Below are 11,544 nucleotides of genomic sequence, written 5' to 3' on the forward strand. Positions count from 1 at the left end.
ATCTATTTTCTTTCAAAGCTCTTTACTTTTACATACATTGTAGTAGCCAAAATGTAAATGTTCTAAAAACGTACATTCCTTTGCTATTGATTGCTTCTTTTTGTATACAAGAGGGTAAAAAAGAATTAATGGTTTTTAAAGTACAATCAGGCAGGTCATATTGACCATGCCTTCATAAATTCATCACACTGACATGAAAATCAAGAACTTTGCATTCAACTAGAACTGTGTAAAATGTACAAACAGCCTTATTTTCTTGTCTGTTTTTGTTGGCATGCTTGTGAAACATGGGACCACTCTTGGACCTGATGGTAACAGCTGGTTTAGATTTATTTTCCAGCTCTGGTTATGTTGTACTTTATTGGTGTATAGCTCCAATGTGAAGACCTTTCATGACAAATTGTTCATATTAAGTAATCAGTAATGAATTTAACAAAAAGGTGGGTTTAAAAAAAAAAGCAGCTGAGACTTGCAGTAGAGGAAACTGCAGAATCAGGAAACTACTCAAATATAAACTGGTCTCAAAGTTTAAGAAACAAGACAATGGCATTGTATGCAATTTAGTACTTCTGAGTAAAATGCATGCACAATGTTATGCAAAACAATTCTAGCATGAAATAAATTTTGTATCATGGTTTCAATGCCTGCTGTATAGTAAATCAGAACGGTTTTCGGAAACAATCAGAGGTTCCCAGACACATTTCTGAAATCATGAATAAATAGAAGACTCCCAGCAGAAATGTAAGAGTGAAAACTTGCTCTTGCTTTGCTTCCAAAATTGTAAAATTCATGAGTGCATAATGAATGGAGCCCCCACCCCAACCTTGATAAACTCATGTCATCAGTCTTCACAGCACTAATAAATATAACAAATGGAAGCTAAACACCTAGAGTTCTGTAGGTCTGTCTCTCTCTCCTTTCTCCCTTAATAATAAAAATCTGGCTTTTTGGTTGAGAATGTGAATTCGGCTTTTCTTACTTCTATGGCATTTCTAGTTTCTCTGCGTTACAACAGGAGACCACTTCCCATGACCCTTAAAAAAGGGGCGAGAGCAAAACAACTTCAGAATACAGGATGTTTTATGGTGCCCAAAATAAGCATTGAAAATTCAGAGAATAAAACATATAGATTGCTTGTCAAGGCCATTCTTGTAGTTGGAGCAGTGTGGAGCTCCTTCAAGGATTACCAATTCACCATTGAATCAGGGAGCGTCACAGATCTGTCAGCTTTCTGCAAAACTTCCAAAACTGCCGATGAATATGAGGATGTATATGAATTGAGACCGTGACAGAATGAAATGGACATGAAGTGCAAAGACAACAGGATCAACAGTAAAAGGGTTATCTAATGTAATACCACAACATACAGTGCCTCTTAAAAGCCTCATTCTAAAAAAAAAAAAAGAGTAATAGAAGTATACACCTTTTCTGCCTTTTTCTATTGTTAAATAAAGACTGATATCCGAAGCTGAATGTGTGCAACAGTTCCCATCTTCACCAATCTGTCACCAGCTACACCATTGCCATTTTAGCTGATCTGGGGAGTTTAAAAATGCTGCTCATACTTTTTACAATCGATAACGTCCCATTTCTTATCTCCAGAATGCAAGCCCGTTGAGAATGCCAACACACAAAGCGAGGCCATAGCCAGGGTGCAGCCAGTAGATACCCTGCTTTACCCTGAATAACCCCCTTTAAAAAAAACACACACACAAACTTTTATTTGTGAGATGAAAGTTTTTACTTAAAGGAGGAGACATTTTTTTTTAATGGAAGATTCCTAGCTTCAGTGCAAGTAGATGCCTCCCAAAAGAAGCAATGTTCCAGATTTCACTCATCTATTCCATCCAAGCTCTACTCACCCAAGATTCCCTGTCTCTGGGATCATTTTCAAAGTCTGTTTCCCTTATCATGCTCAACTTATTTGGTGTGGGGGGGGGATCCTCCTTTAGCTGCCATGACAACGAGCTTTGCAGAAAATGGATAAAAGCCTCTGAATTTTGAAATAATTGAATGCAACTTGTATTTTCCTGACACTAACCATTCATTGGGAAAGATTGAAGGTCAAAGAAGATGGGGATGGCGAAGGATGAGATGGTTAGACAGTGTCATAGATGCAACGAACATGAAATTGAGCAAACTTCAGAGGACGGCGGAAGACAGGAAGGCCTGGCGTGATCTGGTCCATGGGGTCGCGAAGAGTCGGACTCAACTGTGCGACTGAACAACAACCATTCATAGGCACTAAAATAATCACAAGGGTCCGGTGTCAGGGTTACAGTTGTTTTGATTAACAGGAAACCACTGCTTTTCTATTCATTTCATTAAACTACCAACTAGGAATGCAACAGTCCCACTGAAGGGAGAATAGCCTTGGTCTAAAGGATATGAAGGATCCAAAACTACAGATTTGGCTCAATGTTTTTATATTAATCTGACAAATGTCTTTAGTCTTGGATAAAGGTCTGTTCATATTCCCTTACTGTCATAAAATAATTAGCCCTGATTATAGGTTCAGCCAATGAATTCCACCCAGGTGTTCCCCAAAGCCAGTGGAGTTCAACCAAGAGAATTTTAACAAATTAAAAACCTAAAATCCTTCAGGTGCATCTGTGGTTCAGTGGCAGAACACGGGCTTTGCAAGCAAAAGATCCCAGGTTCAGTACCTGGCTTCTCCAGTTAAAAGGATCAGGTAGTAGATGACCCTAGGAGGATTCTGGAGGGTTGCCACCAGCCTGAAAAGAAGAGAAGAAGAGGAGATTGGATTTATACCCCGCCCTTCACTACCCAAAGGAGTCTCAGAGCGGCTTACAAGCTCCTTTCCCTTCCTCTCCCCACAACAGACACCCTGTGAGGTAGAAGAAGAAGAAGAGCTTGGATTTATACCCCGCCCTTCACTACCCAAAGGAGTCTCAGAGCGGCTTACAAACTCCTTTCCCTTCCCCTCCCCACAACAGACACCCTGTGAGGTAGGTGGGGCTGAGAGAGCTCTTGACAGACACTGCTCTTTTTCAAGAACAGCTGTGCCAGAATTATAGCTTGCCCAAGGTCATCCAGCCAGGTGCAAGTGGAGGAGTGGGGAATCAAACCCGGTTCTCCCAGATTAGAGTCCGCGCACTTAACCACTACACCAAACTGGAAGGGATTGGATTTATATCCCGCCCTTCACTACCCAAAGGTGTCTCAGAGCGGCTTACAAACGCCTTTCCCTTCCCCTCCCCGCAACAGACACCCTGTGAGGTAGGTGGGGCTGAGAGAGCTCTTGACAAAAAACTGCTCTTTTTCAAGAACAGCTCTTATCAGAACTACAGCTTGCCCAAGGTCATCCAGCCAGGTGCAAGTGGAGGAGTGGGGAATCAAACCCGGTTCTCCCAGAGTAGAGTCTGCACACTTAACCACTACACCAAACTGGAATAGACAATATCGAACTTAGAAGGCCAATGGTCTGACTTCATGTGAGGTGGCTTTACACTGGCTATTTTCCATGCCCCATTTTACCAGCTTCAGCACTGATCCTTTTATCAGTATATGTACAAATCTATGCAGGGGAACGCAGCGAATACCTATCCTGATCAATTTCATAAAAATATATAGTATTTGACATGCAAGCCCTAATTTCTCTTTACTGCTTTCAGAAGACTGTTGATTTAGGATTAAGCCACATGTGTCGGCATTACCCATTACTTTTGTTGGAGATTTATACCATTGAGATTGCACCACAAATCTTTCTTCCGCATGGATAGTTCAGCATCTGGAACACAAAGGGGTGCTCAAAGAACACGTGTCATGTATCTAAACCTGGGTCTGCACCAGTCACATGTAAGATGGGAATGGTGGACTGATATTCGTTACTAGCTGAGGGAAACGTGCTCAGGGAGAAAGGGACACAGCAACAGAAGGGCAAAAAGTTGTAGCAGCTGCTTCAGGATTTGCCATCTGTGACCGATGGAAACACTGATTTAGATGTCCTAGCCTGCTCAGTCTCAAAAGCATGGAGCAGAGAATATATGGCTAGAGTAGTTAACATCTTTCAAAAAGTGTATACCTATAAATTACTGGAAATATCAGAAGTGCTATTATTAGGGATACCTTTGTTGGTCTTCAGACCAACGCAGCTGACTACCTGGATCTACGAATTCACTCAGTATCTTGACAGCTGTAAATACTTGTTTCACACTACATGGAAAACAAGGGTTATCCAGATGTTGTCACCTAAGTTAAAAGGTGTGTGGAATTTAACATTTTAGAAAAAGTAACCTTTTAATAGGAGCTGCGATGGCTCAAGTGGTTAAGACGCTGAACTGCAGGCTGTGGAAGGTCAGTAGGTCAGCAGTTCAAGACCCGAGTTGCCGCATGACGGAGTGAGCTCCCGTATCTAGTTTCAGCTCCTGCCAACCTAGCAGTTCGAAAGCAAGAAATTGCAAGTAGATAAATAGGTACCACTTCGGTGGGAAGGTCACAGCGTTCCGTGCGCCTTGGTGTTTAGTCATGTTGGCCACATGACCACGGAAATGTCTTCAGACAGCGCTGGCTATTCAGCTTTGAAATGGAGATGAGCACCGCAACCCTAGAGTCGGACTCAACTGGCTTTCGAGCAAGGGAACCTTTACCTTAACCTTTTTTTAAAAAACTAGGAACGAGGCAAATAAAAAAAATCACACAAATATGAAGTCAAAAAGAACAGCCCTTTTATTGTTGTTGTTAATTATTATTATTATTATTATTATTATTATAAACTAAGGCATGTGACAACAACCTGGTATACTGGTTGAAGGAAATGTATACAGGAGTGAAGGTCATGAGCTTATACAGTTCTGCAGGGCCTGTAAGACGGAGCTCTTCCACCAGGCCTTTGGGTAGGAGCCGCCACCACCGCTATACCACCACCGCGGTGATAGCATCCATCTACCATACCTTGGGGAGTAGATGTTGCCCGACTGTGCTGCGGAAATATTTCTCCTGGCGCTCTCGCTATCAAGAACCCTGGCTGCAAATGTGGGTTGCTATATTTTTTGTAAATTCTATGTAGATTTTTGTAGCACCAAATTTTATTATATATGTAATATTGTTTTTATTGTACCCAATTTTTAAACTTGTTGTTAGCCACCCTGAGCCACTGCTTATTTCTATTTGAGTTGGCTCCAAGGTCAGTCCCAGGGGCAACCTATACTTCTTGATTAGACAACAGGTGACATAGGCAAGAAGGCACTTTTAGCATTAGCGATCATGATATGTCAGTTTTGGAGAGGAACTGCTTCCTTGATGAAGTAAGCCGAGAGCAGTAAAGACAAACAGCCATACCAGCACCATGATTCATGTACAGAAAGCTGTGAGTAGCCCTTGGGAACTCCTAAGGAGTAAAGGGATCCTGGCAGCCCTGCCAGTGTCTGCCAACCAGTACCCCATCTTATTTGTTTCATTATATACTAGGAGTAAGGCCCGTTGTGGGAAGAAATACAACGAGTTCTAGAAGGAAGCTCCAGGTGAGTGTCCCAGCTGTGGCTGGTGGGGCGGCTGAGGGAAGGAGAAAATAGAGGGAGGCAAGCCATGTTTCTTTCCTTCTGCTTAGCTGTAAGGCAGGGCTGTCTCAAGTTATTTTGCTGTCCCAAGTGGGTAGTATGGGAGGACAGCCTCATGATATCAGGTATGGTTTCCTCCACCCCTGACTTATGTTGATTTGGGTTTATGCAGTGGCAGCTAAGGTAGAAAAGCACCCCCTCCTATGCCATGTCTTCTGGGTTCCAAGGGTCTGGAAAGCAGTTCCATAGCCAGTTACAGGGTTGCCAACTCTGGGTTGGGAAATACCTGTAGATTTGAGGGGTAGAGCCTGGGGAGGGCAGGATTTGGGGTGCGGAGGGACATCAGCAGGGTATAATCCCATAGAGTCCACTGCCCAAAGCAGCCATTGTAACAGCTGGGAAATTTTCTGTAGGGGAAATGATGTACTGTGGCTGGGGAACATGGTAATTTCTAGGAGATCTCCAGGCCCCACAGGGAGACTGGCAACTCCAGTGACCATTTAAGGGAAGATTGGGATATGTATTTTGGCAACTCCAGTGACCATTTAAGGGAAAATTGGGATATGTATTTTACCTCAGGACACATTCAATGACTCCCAACAGCAACAACAAACTGTTTAGAATGTTAGAGGCAAAGGCCAATCAGGCCATATATGCAAATGACCTCTGTGTTCTGACTGGCTATTGGGGGGAGAGGAACAGCAAACTGTTTAGAATATTGGAGGCGAGACTCAGGTAACGCAGCCAGTGGATAGGGACAGCTTCTGAGTGACAGATCAGGGACCCAACTGATTTGGGAGTGTGTGGAATGTTCAGGAGGGTCCATGACCAAAACAGAATTATTATATAGAGAGATACCCTTATTTTGTGCCTGATGGGGCCTAAAGTGGCTTAAAACAACAGTAGAAAACAAACAAAACAACAAGCTACATCTTGGGCAGCTGGATCATCCAAGAATAAGATGGCACCTCTGACTGCACCCAAACTTTATACCCTGGAACAGGAAAGGAAAATACAAGCTCACCTAAGATGTTACATGGCTGGCAGAGATATCCCCCCAATCTTCTGTCCTGTTCCTACTGCAGAGATAGGTAAAGGTAAAGGTATGGTTCCCTTGCTCGAAAGCCAGTTGAATCCGACTCTAGGGTTGCGGGGCTCATCTCCGTTTCAAAGCCGAAGAGCCAGCGCTGTCCGAAGACATTTCCGTGGTCATGTGGCCGGCATGACTAAACACCAAGGCGCACGGAACGCTGTTACCTTCCCACCAAAGTGGTCCCTATTTATCTACTTGCAATTTCTTGCTTTCGAACTGCTAGTATTATTTAGCAGATGTAGTATAAGGACGGCTAAAGATTTAGTTCCACCTTAATTTAACAAAGCAAACTGTGGTATTGTGGCAACAGCATTCTCAATTATAGTTCCATGGACAGTATATGAGAATTTGAATCATTGTTAAGTGTCAGGAAGTGTAGACTGTCATTTGAGAACAGAATAAACTATCCTGCATGCAACATAATTCTATCAATCTTAATGATGACCCGAATCTCGTTATGACAGAATATGAATGACCTTGATGAGACCTTATAGTACCACTGAGACCGTAAAAGGCTTCTGGAAGACATATAAAGAGACAATGTTGTTCTTTGGAGCAGATTAACACCTGCAGCAGCTTCAAACAGCAGCCCTCAATGTATTTCCCATGAACCAGCATGACCCATGATATACTGCAGTATATCACAAAAGGCAGCTGGAGAAGTGATTTCTATTATTCCCTCACTCCAGAAAGGATTCTAGCTAATGACACTGCGATAAGAGTCAAGTGTAATGGCTATTAATCTGGGAGAAAATGATTTTTCACATAAATTACCATCTTTCACACTCTCTTTAAAGTTTCACAAGCACAAAGAAAATACAATCATGGGAAGGAACGGTTAGGATAAATGAACATACCAGAATGCAAAGGAAACAGAGCCCAGATACAAGAAGGAAAGGCGGCCTGCAGAATGAAGGAGCCCTGCGGGAAAAACTTTGGATGGATGGTTGCCCTTATGCTGACTTCCATTTGCACCCCAAAACAGCAGTTTTTCTTTGACTTCAAAATAAGCTATCCCACCATTTTAAAAATCCCATTGATTCCGTTTCAGAGCTCCCACTTACACAAGCAGTGGGAAGTTTCAGGGACAGACTTCTATGGGGGTCTGTTTCCTTGTCAGGATACTATATGGGAGCTGATGGTGCTTTGGGAATCTCTTTTGCAAGTGCAACTAAGTTATTGTTCCTACAGAGAACTGGCCTTTAAAGCAGCATCAGTCCTCCCGCCCCAAGTGACACTACACCTTGCAGCCAGTGTTCCCTCTAAGCTGAGTTAGTGTGAGCTAGCTCACAGTTTTTTAGCCTCCGGCTCACACATTTTCGTCTTAGCTCAGGAAGGATGGCTCCGGAGCAAACTAATTTATGCAGTAGCCAAATTGCTCGCTCACAACTTTAATGCCAGGAGCTCACAAAGGAGAATTTTTGCTCACAAGACTCCACAGCTTAGAGGGAACATTGCTTGCAGCTACTCAAAGTTATGTCTCATCCCCTTACTGTTAAAAGCTATCTCTCTTGCACAATGCTTCCTTTCCACTCCATTCTCTTTCCTGCCATGTCCGCTGCCGGAACAGTTAAAAGAAGATTTGGGTTCGCTGCGGCAGCTCAAGTAGACTGGAAGGTCGGTAGTTCAGCAGTTCGAGACCCAAGTGCCGCATGACGGAGTGAGCTCCTGTCTCTGGTTCCAGCTCCTGCCAACCTAGCAGTTGGAAAGCAAGAAATTGCAAGTAGATAAATAGGTACCGCTTCGGTGGGAAGGGAACAGCGTTCCGTGCACCTCGGCATCTAGTCATGCCGGCCACATGACCATGGAAATGTCTTCGGACAGCGCTGGCTCTTTGGCTTGGAAACGGAGATGAGCACTGCATCCCTAGAGTCAGATTCAACTGGCTTTTGAGCAAGGGAAACCTTTACCTTTACCTTCGAGTATACAACAAACAATGGAATGGCCCATGGGAATTCCTTCCAGCTGTCAGAATCTATGAAACTGCCGTGAACATAGCACCAGAGTGGCTCAGTAGCTAGGATGTTAGAGACGCATGTGAAAAACCCAACTAAAATTCCTTCTCAGCTCTGAAGCTTGTTGGATGACCTTGGACCACATCCTGATCTACCTTACAGGTCCCTGGAGAAATAATAGGACACAAATTATTCAATCACTCTTCTTTCACTTTAATTCGATAAAAAATGCTGGCAGTTTCCAAAGCAGACTACAGCCTGGTACTCACGTAGGTCTACAAGATGCTGAGAATGTTTTACTTTGAAACATTTGACAGCAGCTAAGCCAGAATCTACTTCTCCCCACAGCCTGAAGTCTTTCAGACTAGAGGTCACCTATAAAGTTGTTTTTATTGAAAGTTACTTTATTAGACCAACCTTTTCCCCCCGCATCAGCACTGGCCGAGTCACCAGACTTCCCCTTGCTGTCAGATAACAGAGAAGTTTGTTTATTAGGATCAATATGTTTGCTGCTTACTCAAGCTTTTTTAAAAATTTTGCATTACATTCTTGCCACTTGAAGCTATTTGCCTTGCACTGCGGATGCAAGATTCTTAATGAAGTCATCTCCAGTTCAGCGGTGATAGCATTGCTATTGCTTTTGATCTTATTCAGACTTTATTTCAGAAGCCTCGGTCCATAATGTTCTTAATTCATCTAAACCAAGATGCAGCTACTTTCCTCCATATATCTGGGTGAGGCTTCAAACTAACGAATGGAAACTCAGTGATCTCCTCAAAGTTCAGAAGTTAGTCCTTGTTTGCTCATAGTATATAACGAAGAATTTGTTTCTGGATGTTTTAAGCATGAGAAGAATGAGGGGGAAAGTGGGATGGCCAGATGTGGGTGAAGTTGAAACAGAACCTGTTGCTGTTTTTTTTCTTCCCTATTCTAAAAAAGATGCTTGCATTTTTAAAATTTTTAAAAGCCTGTTTTAACAAAGTTCTTAGAAAGAGCAGAGTCACCTTGAGCCACATGAAAAGGTGTGGTATAAATATTTTAATAAATAAGTTTCCAAATGACAGGTTGCACCCACTGACCCACTTTAACTAGAACCCTGGGATTCCATTGAAGCTTTTGAGCTGTGTCTATGTTATTTTGGAAGCTGTTGAAGATCATTGAAACGCTTGATTTATACCTGGGAGAGGCCTTCGGCTGTTATTCTTTCCACAGCGGGAGTCTTCTGTTACAGTTACTTTCTGTTTGGAGGTCTATGGACACTACTTATGTATGGAATTACAGAAGAGCCTATGGTTGGTCTTGAATATGTTTCTTATTTAAACCAGGGGTAATTTCCTGTGGGAGCACACAGGAGCGGAGTTCCGGCAGTAAGGAGCCCAGGGGGTGGGCACATGCAACAAGCCCCTCCCCCTGCTCCCAGAAGCCCTCAGTTGGGCCACGAAGAGCAAGAAGCAGCCAGGTAAGTTGCAGAGCCCCCCCCTCCTGTCTTCAAGTACAAGCTCTCCCTCCTCTGTGAGGGCAGATCTGCGCATCCCCCCCCCATAGTTAGCAATCCAAAACAGTCCAATGTGACCTTTAAGACCAAGTTTTATTCAGGTACAAGTGAGGACAGATCTGCACGTCCCGTCCCCCCCATAGCTAGCAATCCAAAACAGTCCACTGGAGCCTGAGTGGTGGGTGTTGCCTTCTGACACACTTCCGGTGATGGCAGGGGGTGTGGCATATGCAAACGTTATGCTAATGAGTTATGCTAAAGAGCTCCTGTATCTCTTTTTCTACGATGACCCCTGGTTTGTTATGAGCAAACTGTTGTATCTATGTTTACATACTCTATTGGGTTGTGACCACTAACCTTTCTTTGTATTTCAATGAATATAATACATAATTTTGAATAGTGTGAATTGTAGATGGTCTTCCCTTGGTGGAATTTGTTTGTGACCACCTTAACTATGGCGTTGGTTCCAACGGCATTGAATATTGAACCCAACTGAACTGTGCTCAGTTCAGCACACTAAATCTGCTCAAGCATAAATAAATACTACCAACAATATGGAACTGCCACCCCCTCTCTTCGCTCTTTTCTCCCTTCCATTCCTTGTAGGGTCTAAATAAACACAGCAGTGCGATGTTGTGCTGCTCACTGCCTCGCCCAATCAGTGAGCAGCCAATGTTAGGAGCTATCACATCTAGCCAAGTCTTTTTTTCCTACCCCTCTCTGAGTTTACCTACCTATCAGTTGTCCAAAAAAACTGAAGGAACAGCAAATCAACTGACAAATTAAATTGACTTGAAGTTGTTACTTTTTTTTTTTAAGTTTGTGGTCCATTTCATCAACACATCTGCCAGGGCTCTTTTTGTAGAAAAAGCCCAGCAGGAACAGCAGGAACTCATTAACATATTAGGCCATACCCCTGACCCCACAGCTCATTAGCATATTAGGCCGCAGCCCCGTGTTGCCAGAAGTGTGGTCATCCAGCCACACCCACCTTTTGCTTGTTATTCTGTTTACCTTGTTTGTTGTCAAAACACAGGGCTTTTTTGTAGCAGGAACGCCTTTGCATGTTAGGCCACACACCCCTAAGGTAGCCAATCCTAATGAGTTCCTGCTGTTGGGTGTGGCCTATTATGCGAATGAGATCCTGCTGGGCGTGGCCAACTCAGGAGCCAGCCGGAACTCCGTTCCTGTGCGTTCCTGCCCAAAAATAGCCCTGCACCTGACTAGGTCAACATTTTTTTTTTTAAATGAACACTATATATAGCCACTCAAGATACCATTAAAATGGTATATGCATGTGCATCATTCCTTATACAAAATGAATGGCTTATAAAAAACTTTAATCCTCGCTAGAACTATCTACAATACTGCAGTAAAATCCAGCAATAGCCTCAGGCACAGAGCTGTAATTTTTTTGCATGCAGAATTGCTGTGTCACCCACATAAATAGCTGTAGAATCCCATTACAGAGCCTGGGATAGG

The sequence above is a fragment of the Gekko japonicus genome, unplaced genomic scaffold, assembly GCF_001447785.1.
Source record: "Gekko japonicus isolate JY-2015 unplaced genomic scaffold, Gekko_japonicus_V1.1 scaffold3117, whole genome shotgun sequence".
Lineage (NCBI taxonomy): Eukaryota > Metazoa > Chordata > Lepidosauria > Squamata > Gekkonidae > Gekko > Gekko japonicus.